Genomic DNA, 20,012 nt, shown 5'->3' on the forward strand with positions numbered 1-20,012 from the left:
TACAAGGGATGTGAAGGACCTCTTCAAGGAGAACTACAAACCACTGCTCAATGAAATAAAAGAGGATACAAACAAATGGAAGAACATTCCATGCTCATGGCTAGGAAGAATCAATATCATGAAAATGGCCATACTGCCCAAGGTAATTTACAGATTCAATGCCATCCCCATCAAGCTACCAACGCCTTTCTTCACAGAATTGGAAAAAACTACTTTAAAGTTCATATGGAACCAAAAAAGAGCCCGCATCGCCAAGTCAATCCTAAGCCAAAAGAACAAAGCTGGAGGCATCACACTACCTGACTTCAAACTATACTACAAGGCTACAGTAACCAAAACAGCATGGTACTGGTACCAAAACAGAGATATAGATCAATGGAACAGAACAGAGCCCTCAGAAATAACACCACATATCTACAACTATCTGATCTTTGACAAACCTGAGAAAAACAAGCAATGGGGAAGGGATTCCCTATTTAATAAATGGTGCTGGGAAAACTGGCTAGCCATATGTAGAAAGGTGAAACTGGATCCCTTCCTTACACCTTATAGAAAAATCAATTCAAGATGGATTAAAGACTTAAACGTTAGACCTAAAACCATAAAAACCCTAGAAGAAAACCTTGGCATTACCATTCAGGACATAGGCACAGGCAAGGACTTCATGTCTAAAACACCAAAAGCAATGGCAACAAAAGACAAAATTGACAAATGGGATCTAATTAAACTAAACAGCTTCTGCACAGCAAAAGAAACTACCATCAGAGTGAACAGGCAACCTACAGAATGGGAGAAAATTTTTGCAACCTACTCATCTGACAAAGGGCTAATATCCAGAATCTACAATGAACTCAAACAAATTTACAAGAAAAAAACAACCCCATCAAAAAGCGGGCGAAGGACATGAACAAACACTTCTCAAAAGAAGACATTTATGCAGCCAAAAAACACATGAAAAAATGCTCAGCGTCACTGGCCATCAGAGAAATGCAAATCAAAACCACAATGAGATACCATCTCACACCAGTTAGAATGGCAATCATTCAAAAGTCAGGAAACAACAGGTGCTGGAGAGGATGTGGAGAAATAGGAACACTTTTACACTGTTGGTGGGACTGTAAACTAGTTCAACCATTGTGGAAGTCAGTGTGGCGATTCCTCAGGGATCTAGAACTGGAAATACCTTTTGACCCAGCCATCTCATTACTGGGTATATACCCAAAGGACTATAAATCATGCTGCTATAAAGACACATGCACACGTATGTTTATTGCGGCATTATTCACAATAGCAAAGACTTGGAACCAACCCAAATGTCCAACAATGATAGACTGGATTAAGAAAATGTGGCACATATACACCATGGAATACTATGCAGCCATAAAAAATGATGAGTTCATGTCCTTTGTAGGGACATGGGTGAAATTGGAAATCATCATTCTCAGTAAACTATCACAAGAACAAAAAACCAGACACCGCATATTCTCACTCATAGGTGGGAATTGAACAATGAGATCACATGGACACAGGAAGGTGAATATCACACTCTGGGGACTGTTGTGGGGTGGGGGGACTGGGGAGGGATAGCATTGGGAGATATACCTAATGCTAGATGATGAGTTAGTGGGTGCAGCGCACCAGCATGGCACATGTATACATATGTAACTAACTAACCTGCACAATGTGCACATGTACCCTAAAACTTAAAGTATAATAAAAAAAAAAGATCTCAAATCTACAACCTAACTTTACATCATACGAAACTAGAAAGAGAAGAACAAATACACCCAAAGCTAGCAGAAGGAAGGAAATAATAAACATGTGAGCACAGAAAAATGGAATAGGAAATAGAAAACCAATAAAAAGAATCAACAAGACCAAAACTTGGTTTTTTTAAAAGATCAATAAAATTGAAAATCTTTAGCTAGATTGACTAAGAAGAAAAGAGAAAAGACACAAATAACTAATATCAGAAATTAGAGTGGGACATCACCACCAACCTTACAGAACTAAAAAAATTATAAGAGAATACTATGAACAATTTTACACCAACAAATTAGATAACCTGGATGAAATGGAAAAATTCCTAGAAACTCACAAATCACCAAAACTGACTTGAGAAGGAATAGAAAATATTAACAGACCTATAACAAATAAAGAGATAGAATCAGTAATTTTTGAAAAATACACACAACTCTCTTCAACAAAAAGAATGCCTAGGGCTAGATGACTTCACTGATAAAATCTATACCAAACATTTTTTTTATTAACACCAATCCTTCTCAAAGTTTTCCGATCGTAACTGATACAGAAAAAGCATTTCACAAAATTCACCACCCTTCTATAATTAAAAAAAATTCAGAAAACTAGGAAATAAAGGACTTCCTTAACATGATTAAAGGCACCTATAAAAAACTATATACAATGATCATTATACTCAATTGCAAAAGATCAAAATCTTTCTCCCAAGATCAGAAATAAGACAAGGATGCATCTTTCACCACTGCTAGTCAACATTGTAATGGAGTTCTAACCAAAGCAATCAAGTAATAAAAAGAAATAAAAGTCATCCAAATTGGGAAGAAAGTAAAACTATCTCAGCTGTTTTTGTAAACACCAGCAATGAGCAATCCAAAAAGGAAATTAAGGAAACAATTTGATTTACAACAGGCTATGAAAGGATAAAATACCTAGAAATAAATTTAACCATGGAGGTAAAAGACTTGTATACCACAAAATACAGAACATTGCTGAAAGAAGTTATAGAAGACCTCAAGAAATAGAAAGACATCCCATCTTTTTTTTTTTTTTTTTTTTTTTTTTTTTTTTTTTTTTGAGACAGCATCTGGCTCTGTCACCCAGGCTGGAGTGCAGTGGCATGATCTTGACTCACTGTAACCTCCATCTCCCAGGTGCTGGGACTATAGGCGCATGCCACTACGCCCAGCTAATTTTTGTATTTTCTGTAGAGACAGGGTTTTGCCATGTTGCCCAGGCTGATCTCGAACTCCTGAGCTCAAGCAAACCACCTGCCTTGGCCTCTCAAAGTGCTGAGATTATAGGCGTGAGCCACCACACCTAGCCGACATCCCATATTCTGTATTGGAAGACTTAAAATTATTAAGACGGCATTACAATGCAATTCCAATCAAGTTCCAACAGGTATTTCTTTTTCTTTTTTTTTTTTTTTCGAGATGGAGTCTCGTTCCGTCACCCAGGCTGGAGTGCAGTGGCGCGAGCTCAGCTCACTGCAACCTCCGCCTCCCAGGTTCAAGCAATTCTCCTGCTTCAGCCTCCTGAGTAGCTGGGACTACCAGAGTGTGCCACCACTCCTGGCTAATTTTTATATTTTTAGTAGAGATGGGGTTTCACTATGTTGGCCAGGCTGATCTCGAACTCCTGGCCTCAGGTGATCCACCCGCCTCGGCCTCCCAAAGTGCTGGGATTATAGGTGTGAGCCACCACAACTGGCCGGATTTTTCTTTATTTGAGAAACAGAAAACTTGATCCTCAAGTTCATACAAAACTGCCTTTTCATTGTTGTACTTTGTGGGGTCTCCCATTTCCCCCATTTTGTGCATTCTGAGTGAAAAACAGAGAGTGCCTTGTTGGCTCTGTGACCCAGCCAGTTGCATGTTTTTCCCAGCAAGGCTGAACCGAAGCCAAGGCTTTGGATAGCCAAAGCAATCTTCAAAAAGTAGAATTCACACTTCCTGATTCAAAAATAAGCCAATGATTTAAACATAAAAGCTACAGAATTCTTAGAAGAAATGTAGAAGTAAATCTTCATGACTATGGACTGGGCAATGGATTCTTAGAAAAGACACCAAAAGCACAGTAACAAAAGAAAAAAAAATCAGACTTTATCAAAGTTAAAAACTTTTGTGCCTCAAATGACTATCAAAAAAGTGGAAAGACAGCCTATGGAATGGGAGAAAATATTTGAAAAAATCATCTATCTGGTGAGTATCCAGAATATATTAAAGAACTCTTACGACTCAAGAAGAAAAAAAAAAAAAACCCAATTACAAAATGGGCAAAGGACTTGAATATACATTTCTTCAAAGAAAATATAAAAATGACCAACAAGCACATGAAAATATGCTCAATATCGGCTGGGCACGGTGGCTCATGCCTGTAATCCCAGCACTTCGGGAGGCCAAAGCAGGTGGATCACCTGAGGTCAGGAGTCCAAGACCAGCCTCGCCAACATGGTGAAACCCTGTCTCTACTAAAAATACAAAAATTTGTCAGGTGTGGGTGGCAGGCGCCTGTAATCCCAGCTACTCAGGAGGCTGAGGCAGGAGAATCGCTTGAACCTGGGAGGTAGAGGTTGCAGTGAGCTGAGATCACACCACTGCACTCCAGCCTGGGCGACAGAGTGAGAATCCATCTAAAAAAAAAAAAAAGAAGAAGGAGGAGAAGGAGGGGGAGGGGGAGGGGGAAGAAGAAAAAGAAAGAAATGCTCAACATCATTAGTTATTAGGGAAATACAAATAAAAACCATGAGATACCACTTCACATTTTTTGACTGGCTATAATTTCTAAAAAGGAAAATAATAAGTGCTGACAAGCATGTGGAGAAATTGGAACCCTCGTGCATAGCTGATAGAAGTATTAAATTGTTCAGCCACTGTGGGAAGAGTTTGGAGTTTCCTCAAAAAGTAAACATACAAAGTTAAACATATGACCCAGCAGTTCTACTCCCAAATATTTACCCAAATGAGTTAAAAATATATACTCAAAAAAATATTCATCTACAAATGTTCATAGCTGCATTATTTGCAATTGCCAAAGCAAGGAAACAGCTGAAATGTCCATCAACAGATGAATGGATAAACAATTGTGATATATATACATATACAATGGAGTATTATTCACCCATAAAATGGAATGAAGTACTGGTGCATGCTACATAGTAAATGAACCTCAAAAACTACAGAAATAACATTTCCTACCCAATTGTTTTGGAAAAAATTCAAAAGCATGACAACACGTTCTGTTAGTGAGACTGTAGGAAACATGCACAGTCACATTGTTGGTGGCATTACAAAAAGGTATAATCTTTATGAAGTAGAAATCGGCAATATCTAGCCAAACTATATGTGCATTTATCCTCTTTTTTCTCTTTTGAGACAAAGTCTAGCTCTGTCACCCAGGCTGGAGTGCAGTGGCTTGATCTTGGCTCACTGCAACCTCTGCCTCCCGGGTTCAAGCGATTCTTCTGCCTCAGCCTCCTGAGTAGCTGGGACTACAGGCATGTGCCACCACGCCCATCTAATTTTTGTATTTTTAGTAGAGATGGGGTTTCACCATGTTGACCAGGCTGGTCTCGAACTCCTGACCTCATGATCTGCCCTCCTCAGCCTCCCAAAGTGCTGGGATTACAGGCGTGAGCCACCGCACCCAGCCGTGCATTTATCCTTTTAACCAATGATCACACTTTTAGAAATTTACTGATATTATACCTCCAACAATACAGAAAATTATGCATAATTGTTCATTGCAGCGTTATTTATAATAGCAAAATCTTGGAAACTACCTAAATGCCCAAATATAGGAGACTGGCTATATGACTAAGGTGTATGTCAAATGCAGCTGTAATAGAGGAAAAATTGTTATGAACTACTGGAGAGCAGTTTTCAGGATATATTGTTAAATGAAAACAACAAGGTGCAAATGAGTATATTCGTGCAAGAAAAACAGAGTTGAGAGTTCAAGTAACTAATTATCTTAAATCAAGAATTTCTAGAGAATTGATAAAGAAGGGCTGCTACTCAGCACATCCTATGAAGTCAGCATAAACTTGCTATGAAACCAAGCAAGGACAATATGAGAAAGACAAGTTACAGGCCCAGTTCATTATGAACATAGATGTAAAATACCTTAAAAATAGCAAACTAAACCAAACAATATAAAAATGATAATATTCAATGATCACCTTATATTACCATAGAAATGGCTTAATGTTTGAAAATGTTCACTGCCTTAACAGATTAAAGGATATAAAAATGTTATCATCTCAATATACATAGAAAAAAGCAATACATATAATCTGACATAAACTAATTTAAAATTTCTTGTTAGGAATGAAAGAAAACTTTCTAAACCTGATAGAGGGTACTTATGAGAAACCTAAAGTGGAGACAATTCTAAAAGGGGAAACAAGAAGTTTTCATTTTAAATCAGGTATCAGACAAAAATATTATCACCACTTACATATGATGTACTCAAGGGCCTAGCGAGCACAGTGAGGCATTAAAAATGGCATAAAGTTTGAAGAAGAAAACTATAACTGCTTATTTGCCTATGATAAACACTGAAGAGAACACACAAAGAAACCATAATAAACAATGGGAGAATTTAGCAAGCTAACTAGTTACAAATTTGTGGAAAGAAGAAAAGATCCAAGCTTTAAAGAGAGGAAAGCAAGTTTGAAATAGTATTTGTAGAAAGTGGGAACACTGGCTTACTGAAGAAACTTAGTAAGACTGCCAGACCCTTTTTGGTTTGGTGATGGTGCATCTATTGTGCTGTTTAGTAGCCCAGTTGAGTTATTTTCCCCCAGCAACAATTATCTGCCTAGGTTCAAGCTTCAATGAAATTGATGGTTGGATTCATTCAGGGTTGCAGTTTTTGTAGGCAGATTCAAGCAAGGAGATTTAAATGACAGGTTCTGAGTCCTACATTGATAGAAAGAAAAGTAAACGCCTATAGGGGAGGACTACGAAATAGGGAAGTGAAGAGTCAATGTTTATTGGTTTCAGTGAGGTCAAATAATTGTCATGGTGGAGATTTTTGAGCAAACTGGAAAGTTAACTTCTCTACATTAGCAGTAAACAAAAGGAATTAGTTGAAAAGTTATGATAACATTTACAATTTCCTTTTAAAACTTCAAGCCTCAGACCAGGCGCGGTGGCCCACACCTGTAATCCTAGCACTTTGAGAGGCTGAGGAGGGCAGATCACCTGAGGTCAGGAGTTCAAGACTAGCCTGGATAACACAGTGAAACCCCATCTCTACTAAAAATACAAAAATTAGCTGGACATGGTGGTACACGCCTGTAATCCCAGCAACTCAGGAGTCTGAGACACGAGAATTGCTTGAACCTGGGAGGAAGAGGCTGCAGTGAGCAGAGATCGCACCACTGCACTCCAGCCTGGGTGACAGAGCCAGACTCCATCTCAAAAAAAAAAAAAAAATTCAATCCTCTGTGAATAAATATAAAATGTACAATTTCCACAGGGGAAAATTATAAAAAAATGTTAAGGGACATGAATAAGATCTAGATACAGATGAAAGAGATAGCAAGGTCAAGATTAGGGGAATAAAGGAGGATATGAAAACACTACGTGACCCTGGAGTGGGTGTGATTGGGAGGTGCTTGGATTCCTGCCCTGCCGGTTTTGATTGGAGTACACGGTGAAAGGCTAGTCACACTGGGCCTCCACTTTGCCCTCTTTCCTTCTCTTCTCCTCACAGCAGTGCCTGGTCAAACCCAGCAACCCTTGGCCAGAACTTACTCACCCATCCCACTGACACCATGAAGCCTGTGCTGCCTCTCCAGTTCCTGGTGGTGTTCTGCCTAGCACTGCAGCTGGTGCCTGGGAGTCCCAAGCAGCGTGTTCTGAGTAGGTGCTGGATCTGGGCCCAAGGAGGGAAGTAACATGTGTGGATAGGAGAGGATCTGAGGGCTGACAGTCTGTCACACCTCTTGGAAAAATACCGTGTCATGTTCAAGGGCCCACGCTTTATTGTTGGCAAGATCTAGGTTTGAATCCCTGCTCTGTTGCTGAGTGACCTTGGGCATAGTATCTGGGCCTTAGGTTTTTATCCTTATAATGAATACAGGAGGAGAACAGATAATGCATGCAGACATAGCTCACTCTTACTAAACCATGGTAAATGCTCAGTAATATTAAATGCTGTAAATGTGATCAGCCTCATCATCCAGCTTAGTCTTGCTGCCCGTGGCTCCTTCATGGATGCTTGGACTCACTTTTCAAGCAATAAAACAGAGAGACAACGAAGTTGGTAGAACTCAAGCTAGAATCTACATAACCTTGGCCTTGGAGGATGTTTTGGGAAGGAGGGAAAGGAAGTCTTGCCTTTTATTCCACATTTTCAAACTCCAGAGGTACTGTACAATTACCGGTAATTAGCATCAATGGGACAGTGTAGAGTCCATCTCAGCAGCCACCACTGCCCAGCTCAACTCAAAAGAGCTCTGGCTCTAGTAATGTTGACCTTAACCAATACCAAGTGGGAAAAGAACTGTTATTCATCATACATCCACTCTTCTATGGGGAAAACATCTTCAGAATACTGGCGGCTCAGAAGAGGGATAAGTGTGGTAGCTCATGTGTCTGGGGAGGCTAGGTCCTGCTTAAGAAGTTTCAGAAAAGGCATGCAGGTTTGTAGGACTAAGAGGGACTAAGCAAGCTACAAGAAAATAGGAGTGCCCAGGGTAGAGTTAACTGGAGAATCAGAATTTGAGGAAAGGCGCAAAGAGGCTTTCTAAAAGACTGGTAAGTGCTGTGAGTGAAGTTGGGACCAGATACCCAGAAGAGGGGTCAAGACTTGAAAAGGGTGACCTCTCTGAGATCTCTGGATCATGGTGTCTATCTCTAAACTGCTCTGTTGAGCCCCAAGCTCTTCAAAGTGTGGATTAGTTCCAATTTCTTGCAGTGCCCCAGTGAGCTATAGAATAGCTGAGAGGCCAGGGGTGAGTACTAGTTATTGGTCTCTGTTAAATTGTCAACAGCTTGAACCTCAGCTTCTTTTACCCCAATTCTGGTGCCGTTTGCTACTACAGTTATAGTCATGACCTCTTTCTTCATTCATTCCTTTCAAATCATCATAATATCCTATAGATTTCCTTCTAATTGCAAATATTTGCAGAGGAATAGACCCACAATTCCTCTATTTGCAATAGAATGCCCCACTTTTGACTTTTGCCCCCAAAGAAAGGGAGAATCACAAGGTACAAAAATTAGGACCTGGAAGGGCTTGGGGAAAGGGATTAATGGGGCCCATCTTTAGAGTCCAGGAATAGAAAGGAGATTGTGGGTTGTGGACTTAGGGAAGAATCTCCCAGGGCAGGTAGGTCTTAGCTTTGAACTGAAATACTTGGGGGTAGGGGAGGAAATAGGAAGTCAACATAATGATGCTTATTCTTCTCTAACAGTAGAAAGTGGGGCATCCTGGTGCTCTGGCCTCCTGATCGAGAGACACCAAGGAAGAAAAAAGCTGAATCTTTGAATGCCATTCTGAAATCCCCACCCTTCTTACCATGAAAGAAGTCACTCCCAGAACTTACTTGTGAATTGGGTCCCAGCTCTCTGATCCAGTACCTTCAGTTTAACGCATGGTCTTCATCCTTTACCAAAACTTACCTTTCACTCATTCTTCCTGTACACAAATAACCCACGTTAGGTTAACCCCAGGGTAAACTATGTTGTTAATGAGAAGCTCTACAACTTGCTCAAGACCACACAATGAATCAGTGCAGAACGAACATACAAACCTCTTTCTTGTTCACCACATACACCATAGATACCCTTGATATGGACCCAACCATAGTCAATGGGGGCTTGGCATCTGAACTACAAGGATGGTGAATGACCAATGGGTGCAGGGTTCTACCAAACTCTATTCTTGATCAAAAAATATCCATGCCCTGCTTCCCTGCTCAGAACTCAGAGGAAGGCAGCAGCTGAGGACAAAACCTGATGCCACCACCCTGGAACCATGCAAGGCAGATGAGGGTGGCAGGTTTCCTGGCAGTTCCCTGGGCTTTCTGAGTTCTGAACATTACTCCAGCCTGTTAGTGAGGCCCTTCTCTTACTTGTTCTGTGTTCCAGAGTATATCTTGGAACCTCCACCCTGCATATCAGCACCTGAAAACTGTACTCACCTGTGTACAATGCAGGAAGATTGCGAGAAAGGATTTCAGTGCTGTTCCTCCTTCTGTGGGATAGTCTGTTCATCAGAAACATTTCAAAAGCGCAACAGGTAAGAGATATCTCATATCCAGGTCTGATCCTAGAGCTGCTGGTGGGAGCCCAGCAGAAGAGTCCCTTACCAGCAACTGTGCTGGATCTCTCCTTTTTTTTTTTTCCTTGGTGGCCATGTTGCCAACATGCCCCTTCTCTTGACCAAGGATAATTTCCATAAAAGTCCTGATTAGAAAAGCCCTCCTCCCCTCCCAATCACCACATCCCATCACCATATCCGTGAATTTCTGACTCTGCCTCTCTGAACACACCCACAAATGCCTTTATCCACAGACCTTCCCCCGACCCAGAATCCACCCTTATCCCAGGGACACTGTACCTGCAGGTGTAACCAAAATCCCAAAGCGAAATTTGTCCTACACTTTTGCTTGCCCTCCTTTCACAAGACACCATCCTTTGGCCACCAGTGTTCTTGGGCTCTGGAGATCCAGCCCAAAGGAAGTTTTGATTAATTGTCCAGACATTAACACTAGCCGCAAGCCTGCTAAATGGAGTGTGCTCCCAGGGCAGAGAAAGGACATAGGGTGCTGATGAGACATATGGTTTCTAATCCCATCTTGCAACTATGTCTTTCTATGACCTTGAGTAAGACAATTCCCTCTTTTTTACTTTCTTTTTCTCATGAGTAAAATAAGTACTCTTGTTTTTTCCTGCTTTGCAAGGCCCATATGAAATTTCAAAAGACCCACAGTGGAAGACTCAACCAATGAGCCCTTTGAGGGAAGCCTGGCAGTCTTGTTCCCTGCTGTATTCCCTACCATGAGCAGAATACCCAGCATATGAGATAATGTGCAGAGTGATTAAGCATGGGCTCAAAGCCAAACACCTGGGCTCAAATCCTGGCTTCTTAGCTAAGTGACCTTAAGTGATCTTAGACAAGCTAATTAACCTCTCTCTGGGCATCAACTTCCTCATCCTTAAGACTGGAACAATAATAGTGAGGTTAAAATAGACAATCCATGTAAGCTTTAAAACATTACTTGCCAACATAATTGCTGTGAATTTTGGGGATTAGGCAACCACTTCTCTTTGAAGAGACTAGCCCTTGCAATTAAATTCCATATCTTTCAATGCTCTACATTGGAATGCAGAAGCATAAATATAACTCTTTGGTGTCATTGAGTTTTTTGAGGTTCTGCCTTCCCTATGGCAAGAGAACTGAGCTTCATGGTCTAATATTAATGGTGGAAGTAATTGAAAGAAAAATATATATCTCTAAAAATAAAACTTCACTAGTTAATATTTGAAAATATTTTTCTTCTACAGAATCAAACACAAGGGCTCAGAAGTCATCATGCCTGCCAACTGAGGCATATTTCCTAGAGCATTTTGTACGTACAGGGATTTGGTCTGGCCTTCCTCGTGTGAGATTCCCAGGGATGCTCACTTTCTTCCTGTAGCCTCACCAGGGGCACCACATTCCCACAAGGTCAGAATGGCCTCTCATTACCTGATTGCCTCCTCCTCCATCATTCCCCTCCAAGGGCTATCTCTGCACTCCCTGGGAGAGGCACGGTGCAGTCCAGCATGAATTCTGCAACACAGAGCAACGTAAGGAACCAAGTCATGGCCCAGGGGGAACCCAGGGCACTCAGATCTGAGGCTTTGTCAAGGAACAAGCTCTTCTAGCCTCCGGGTTGACAGCACCCTGGGCAGGGACTCAAGCTGAGCCCTTCACGCTCTGAGACTTTGGTCTGCTCACTGTACCTCTCTGAGACAGTCACCTCCTTCATGTGAAATATGAAGAAAACATCCATGCCTTGGGGTATTGGGAGGACAACACAAGGCCATGTAGATGGAAGAACTTGGTCTCTGCAAAGGTAGAAACTGCCAGCAACTCACTTACAAGGTCACTCATTCAGGTTCCAGTTTTTTCTCTGAAAAAAGAGGGAGTGGGCCAGGTACAGTGACTCACACCTGTAACCCCAGCACTTTCGGAGGCCAAGGTGGATGGATCACGAGGTCAGGAGTTCGAGACCAGCCTGAGCAACACAGTGAAACCCTGTCTCTACTAAAAATACAAAAATTAGTTGGGCGTGATGGTGCACACCTGGAATCCCAGCTACTCAGCAGGCTGAAGCAGGAGAATTGCTTGAACCCAGGAGGCAGAGGTTGCAGTGAGCCGAGAGTGCACCATTGCACTCCAGCCTGAGCGACAGAGTGAGACTCCATCTCAAAAAAAAAAGAGGGAGTGGGAATCATCTTTATTATTTTACTGATGCTTCAAGAATGGTGAACAAAATGGAGTCCTGTGGAATTCCACCACCAAAAAAATGATAGTATTCATAAGTTGGTGGATTTCGTTTCAGAGTATTTGAAAGAAAAAATTAGAAGTTTAGGGTCTTCTAATGGGCCTTCTGATGTCTCCAGATGTTCCAAATTAGAATGGTGGTCTTTCAGCTTAGTCCTTTGATTAACCCTGTACAAAGGAGCGTGATAAATAGTAGCAGGTGGAGGCCAGTGGAGCAGTTTAGGCGCATGAGCACTTGCCCAGGCTCTGGTGAGCCCACCATGCTGCGGATGAGCTCCCACTCATGCTTCAAGGTTTCTATTAAATTAAACACTCCATAGAAACTTCACCAGTTCACTCCAGACAGAATTAGTCCCTCTCTTTGTCTTTTGCAGTGCCCTATCTTTGGCCTACCATAACCTAGTGACCCCTGATCCAGGGCAGGAAATACTGTTCAGAAAAATCTATAGACTCTTTTACTACCAGAAACTGACCATATGTGGTTCGAGTTGACCTGAGTGAGGCAGGTCTCTTACATACAGGTTGGCTATCACTGTTTTAATAATCTGAGTTTGATCTATCCAATACTGTAGGCACTGGTCACGAGAGGATATTTAAATGTTAATTCATATGAATTACAATAAAATAAAATATTCAATCAGTTCCTTAGCCTTATTTTCCATTTCAAGTGTTTAATAACCACATGTGGTTAGTAGCTACCATATTACACATTATAAATACAGAACACAGAAAGTTCTAATGGAAAGCATTGCTTTAAGCTACATAAAGCTGATGTCTAAAAAATGATGGCTAATTAAAGGTGATCATGACAGAGGACACCCTCTATGACAGCTTCATGTTAGACTCCAGGAAAAGTTTTTGGGGGCTATTTCTTTAAGGAGTTCCTAAGCATAGCCTGACAACAGACAGTTCAATGACAGTAATTCTCTAGAGACCCAACATGATGTCCAAGGATGTTTAAAGAATCAAGAAGAATAAATGGACTAATTATCTTTCCTTCCCCACAGGCCTCTACAATGTTTTTTCTTGGTCCACCTTTAGGAAGGTATTGAGAAGCAAGAAACTGGAGGCCCAATATCTATCTAACTTGCAAATCGTTTTTGAGCTTGGCAATAAAGGCTAATCTACCATAAAACTCTTGAAGCTTAAGCTTTAGGTCAACACTTGCAAGAGCCCCTTCCAAAGCTCAGCACAGTTTCCTCCTGGGATGAGGAGAGGAAGCAGAAACCCCACTTTGGCATAGAGACAAGCAGCACTGTTCCAGTCCAGGGATGCTGTGTGTGCCCTGGTGGTGGTCTTAAGGACCTACCACATCAACATCTGGACAACCCTCACTGATTACCTGCCCTTGGTTGCACTCATCAGGCTAATTGATCCCATATTTAACCTCAAGGAGAAATATCAACCAGACACTGCATGGCAACCTCCTTGGGGCCAGGCTTCAAGGCTTCATGGCCATATCATGAACCCAGGACAGGCACAGTGGGGGTGGTGAGGACCTGATAGAGCTGGATCAGTGACTAAGAGGCTGCAATAAGGTGCCATGAAATCAAAATCAAAGGGCTAGAACTCTCCAAGGTCTTGCCCCCGGCATGTAGCACCACCTGAGCCAGAAACTGCAGAGGACATGACAGTGTGGCATTACTGATAAGTTATGGAAATGGAAATAATCTTTCCTAAACTACCAATAATAACTTTAAATTTTTGATCAACCATGCTAGAGCAAAGATTGAATTATCCTTCTGTTCTCTCTACAGAAATGATATAAAAACTATAGTCATAAGAAGAGACAATCAAAAATAATCAGCCATAAAATATTAAAAAGGTATTATAAAGGTATTTAAAATAATAATAATAAAGTGTTATTTTTCTGGGATTCATGATATTTGATATATTCGTAAGCTTTTGTTAAGTTTGTAATTTGTTGCAATTTTTTTATTTCAAATAAATATTCACTTACGTTTCTAATTTTGTATTAGTAGTTCTGCATTATTTTTCTAAAACAAGGTATCCATAATTATACAAGCATCAAGCTCCACAAAGCCTGGGCCTTTCTCTGCTTGCCTCCATTACTGCCAACTCTGTACCAGTGAGCCTTGTGTTCCTCATTAGGAAAACAGCATAAGCAATTGTTCTTCATTTTCACAAGACTATACAAAAAGATTAAATAATATAATATGCATAAAAATATGTTGTATGCACTGTGACAGAAATATGAATGGTTATGATTATTGTTAACATTTTGAGGACTTACTGCAAAGGGTGAGATATAAGGAATGGCATTAAGGAAGAAGAAAGATGGATTTTCACCCCTTCATCAGTGAATATAATCTATACACCATGACTTCTCACTTAACCATAGTTGTGCTACTATGGCAAATCATCTAAATTCTTCAAAACTTGAATTTTTCATGCTTAAAATAGAGATAACACCACTTACCTTAGGTAATTTGTGATACTAAGTTCTTGATTGTAGTCTGGTGGTTGGGAGGCTTAATTAAGTAACCAGTAACTCAGCAGTATCAACTTGCTTTGAAGGGAACATGGCCGGACTGGAAAGTACCTGACACACAACCACACAGGACAGGCTGACCCTCCAGGATGAAATCTTGAAGGGATGCTTCAGCCAATCATGAGTTTATTTAGTTTATTAAGAACAAGTGACAGGCATGGGGAATCTTGGAAAAGATGCTCTAATAGATAGGTCCAACTCTTCCCCAGGGGAGTGAATAAAGATGAAAAGCTAAGAGACAAGAATTTGGCCACAATGAAGCCAGAATAAAACTGTTCAAAAAATAACAATGCTTATGGATATCTTGCAAATTCTTGCTGGGAGTTCTCTTCTCAGTCCATCCCAGCAGAGATGGTGAAAGATCAGTAGTTCAGTAGGGGCTATACCAAGTCAATAAGGATACTTGGGAGACACAATGAAAAAAGAGTCACTTTTTCTTGCTGTCACCTGGGAAGAAGATAAATATGAATAATATGAAGACTATGGCCCTTTGGAGAGCACTCTTGTACTCTGTCATTGCCTCCTATAAGTGCTTAGTCAACAATCCAACATAATTTTAGGTTTGCTGGGAAAGGTGGGTTTGGCTGTGTTAGGAATGGAATTTACAATTTTGAAGGTGAAATCTTGTTTGTTCATGGGTTCTGCTTCCCAGCCTTGGAGCCAAGATTCGTATACAACTTTTGAGGACAAAACTTTGTTTAATTCATCTCTATATACCCAACATTGAGAATAGTTACTGAAATATAGCAGGAGCTCAATAAGTAAGTACCTTTTAATGAGACAAGAAAGGATAAAATGCTAAAATATTGAGGCAGGAGAATTGCTTGAATCCAGGGGGTGGATGTTGCAGTGAGCCGAGATCATGCTACTTCACTCCAGCCTGGATGAAAGAGTAAAACTTTGTCTCCAAAAGAAAAAAAAAGAAAGAAAGAAAGAAAGAAAAAGCATTTGAGAAAAATTCAACTTTTTTTTCATAATAAAAGCTCTCAACGAATTAGGTATACAAGCCATGTATCTCTATATAACAAAGGCCATGTATAACAAGCCCATAGCTAACATCATACTCAATGATGAAAAGCTGAAAGCTTTGCCTCTAAGATCGGGAATAAGACAAGGATGCCTACTCTCACCGCTTCTATTAAACAAAATACTTGAAATCCTATCCAGAACAATTAGGCAAGAAAAAGAAATAAAAGTCATCCAAGTATGAAAGCAGAAGGAAACAGAGACAATAGGAAAATTGTCTCGGTTTACAGATAGCATCTTATGTATACAAAACTCTAAAGACTCAATAACAAAAATAACTGTTAGAATTAATAAATTCAATAAAAGTGCAGGATAAAATAATCAATATACAAAAATTAGTTGAATTTCTCTACACTAACTACAAACTATCCATAAAAGAAATCAAGAAAAATAATCCCATTTACAATAGCATCAAAAAGAATAAAATAGGAGTAAATATAACCAAAGAGGTGAAGGATCTGTATGCTGAAAACTATAGAATATTGATAAAAGAAATTATAGATGACACACAAAAAATGAAAAGATATCCCATGTTCATGAGTTGGAGAAATTAATATTGTTAAAATGTTCATAATGCTTAAATTACTCCATAGACTCAATGCAATCTCTATCAAAATTCCAAAGATATTTTTCACAGAAATAGAAAAAACAATCCTAAAATTCATGTGAGCCACAAAAGACACTGAATAGCTAAAGAAATTCTGAGCAAAAAGAACAAAGCTGGAAGCATCACACGTCATGATTTTAAACTATATTGCAAACTACAGTAATCCAAACAGTATGGTACTAGCATAAAAACAGACACATATGGCAACGAAACAGAATAGAGAGCCCAGAATTAAACCTTTGCATGTACCGTCAACTAACTTCCAACAAAGGCACCAAGAATATACAATGGGGAAAGGATAATCTCTTCATTAAATGATGTTAGGAAAACTTACGCCATACACAAAAATCAATTCAAAATGGACTAAAGACTTAAACATAAGACCTGAAACTGTAAAACTCTTAGAAGAAAACATAGGGACAAAGTTCCATTGGTCTGGACGATGATTTTTTTTTATTTGAAACCAAAAGCACAAGAAACAAAAACACAAATAAACAAGGGAGACTACATTTTCTGCACAGCAAAGGAAACAATCAACAAAATGAAAATGCAACCTATGGAATGGAGAAAATATTTGTAAAAAATACATTTGATAACAGTTAATATGCAAAATATATAAAGAACTCCTACAACTCAATAACAAAAAATAAAAAATAAAAAAATAGTGAAAGTCCCCAAACAGACATTTTTTCAAAGACATACAAATGGCCAACAAGTCTATGAAAAGATGTTCAACATCATTAATCATTATGAAAATGCAAATCAAAACCACATGAACTATCACATCACACCTGCCAGGTGCCTATTATCAAAACAAAAGATAAGTGTTGGCAAGGATATGGAGAAAAGGAAACCCTTGCACACCATTAGTGGGAATTCAAAATGGTGCAGCCACTATGCAAAACAGAGTGAATGTTCCTTTTAAAATTAAAAATTGAACTACCATATGATCCACTAATCCCACTTTTGAATATTTATTCAAAATTACTGAACTCAGGATCTCAAAGAGATATTAACCCTTAGCACTTCTATGTTCATTGCAGCACTAGTCATAACAGCCAAGATGTGAAAACAATCTTATGTACGTTGACAGATGAAGACATTTTTTTGAAATGTAGTATATGCATACAATGGAATACTATTCAGCCTTTTAAAAAAAGGAAATTCTGCAATATGTCACAACATAGATGAACCTTGAGGACATTATGCTAAGTGAAAAAAGCCAGTCACAGGAAGATAAATACTTCACGACTCCACTTATATGAAGTATCTAAAATAGTCAAATTTATAGAATCAATAGTGGAACAGTGGTTGCCAGGGCCTGGGTGGAGGTGAAATGGATAATTAGTAATCAACAGGCATAAAGTTTCAGTCAAGCAAAAGAAATATAAGCTCTAGGGATCTAGTATATAACACTGTACCTATAGTCAACAAAAATGTATCATACACTTAAAAATATGTTAAAACAGTAGACTTCATGTTAAGTGCTTTTACCACAATAAAATAAAATTTGAAAAAAGAAAGAATAGGGGCTGGGCACAGTGGCTCACACCTGTAATCCCAGCATTTTGGGAGGCCAAGGCAGGCAGATCATGAGGTCAGGGGTTTGAGACCAGCCTGGCCAACATGGTGAAACCCCATTTCTACTAAAAATACAAAAATTAGCCAGACGTAGTGGTGCACGCCTGTAATCCCAGCTACTCAGGAGGCCGAGGCAGGATAATTGCTTGAACCCAGCGGGCAGAGGTTGCAGTCAGCCAAGATCACGCCACTGCACTCCAGCCTGGATGACAGAGCGAGACTCCATTTCAAAAAAAGAAGAAGAAGAAGGAATAGGAAGTCATTAAACAAGTTTACTAAGTAGAAACAATCTCCTAAAACAGAAAACACCAAGTCCACATGATTTTCAGAAAAGTTCAATCAAATCTTCAAGGAATAAACCATTTCAATCTTATATGAAATCATCCAGAGACTAGAAATGACTATTCCTGAATTCAGTCTTTGAGGCCATATAGTCTTAGTGCTCAAACCAAATAAGGAGAGCATGAGAAATGAAAATTACTGGCCAATCTAACTCACAAACGTAGACAGAAAAATCTTATACAGCATATTAGCAAACTAAATTCAGTAGTGTATAAAAAGATTATTTAGCATAAGCAACTTTATCCCAGAAATGCAAGAGTAAAAATGAGAAAAATCTATGAATACAATTCACCGTATAACAATTTAAAAGCCATGTGATTATCCCAACAGATGCAAAAAATAGTTTTATAAAATTCAAATTTTGACAGATTACATTTTTAACACACTGGGAATATAAGGGAATATCCTTAACAAGATAAAGTGTAGGCATTTTTTTTTTAAATAAAACCTACAGTATACATCATTCTTAAAGGTGAAACTATTAGAAGCAGTCCCTTAAAATCTGCAAAAAAAAGACAGGGATGACCACTACACTGCTTCTATTCCACAATGTACTAAAGATTCTAGCCAGAATGATGTTAAAAAATAGAAATTTAAAGCATTCATAATTGGAATAGAAGGCACAAAACCATCATTACTCACAGATGGTAACTGCCTATTTTTGTAGAAGGCAAAGAGAACCACATACAAATTATTTAGAAATAACAACAGAATATAGGAAGGTGACTGGATATAAGATTAATATATAAAATGAATTACATTTTTGTACACCAAAAAAACATAGAAAGAAATATAATGTTTAAAGATACCATTTAACATGGCTAATTACAGGCAGCTGCGGTCACAGCACTGCTGAGGAAGGAGAGCAGCAAAGTGAATTCACCACCTTCAACTGAAGTATCCAGGTTCTCACATTGGAACTGACTAAGCAATCAGCTCAACCCATGGAGAGCGAAGAAAAGCAGGGTGGGGTGAGGGCCCACCTGGAGCAACATGGAGCCGAAGGAACCCCCATCCCCAAACAAGGGAGGCAGTGAGTGATTGTGCGACCCTGCCTGGGAAACCACACTTCTCACACAGATCTTTGCAACCTGCAGATGACGAGATCCCCTCATGAGCCTACATGAGCAGCGCCTTGGATTCAATACACAGAGCTGTGTGGAGTCTCAGCAGAGCAGAACTCCAGCACACACAGAGACCCAGGAGTTTTACATACTCTGGCCTCGGGATCCCCAACAAGGGGGCAGATCCATCTGTATATTCCCCTAGGAAGGTGGCTGAATCCAGGGAGCCAAGCGGCATCATTCTGCAGGCCCCACTTCCACAGCACCTCACAAGTTGGGACCTGCTGGCTTGGAGTTCCAGCCACAGTGGCAGTAGGCGGAGTCTGCCTGAGACTGGGGGAGTTTCCAGGACCTGGGGGGAGGGGTGGCTGCCATTTCTGCAGTTTGGTCAACTAGTATTTCAGCCTGCCACCTCTGGACAGTCCAGGCAGTCTGGACTAGTCCCCTTCTATGCAGCACACCTGCTTTGCCAGATCGTGACAGACTGCTTCTTTAAGCAGGATCCTGATCCATTCCTCCTCACTGGGTGGGGCCTCCCTGCTGGGAGCCCTCAGTCACCCCAGCCAGGCTTATATGGACAGAATTCCGATCTCTCCCTGGGATGGAGCTCCTA

The 20,012-nt window shown here is 40.0% G+C and overlaps 1 long non-coding RNA gene across 1 annotated transcript in view; it reads right to left on the minus strand.

Moving 5' to 3' along the window:
- The window catches only part of LOC129138246 (uncharacterized), a 49,647-nt gene that overhangs the window by 15,908 nt on the left and 13,727 nt on the right, over nucleotides 1-20,012 (minus strand). Inside the window, exons 2-4 of the long non-coding RNA XR_008541390.1 lie at nucleotides 15,183-15,226; nucleotides 10,336-14,744; nucleotides 9,917-9,981 (exon numbers count right to left, since the gene is read on the minus strand). This is a non-coding gene — a long non-coding RNA (uncharacterized LOC129138246). The remainder of the gene's footprint in view (nucleotides 1-9,916; nucleotides 9,982-10,335; nucleotides 14,745-15,182; nucleotides 15,227-20,012) is intronic.

Source organism: Pan troglodytes, chromosome 21, assembly GCF_028858775.2.
Source record: "Pan troglodytes isolate AG18354 chromosome 21, NHGRI_mPanTro3-v2.0_pri, whole genome shotgun sequence".
Lineage (NCBI taxonomy): Eukaryota > Metazoa > Chordata > Mammalia > Primates > Hominidae > Pan > Pan troglodytes.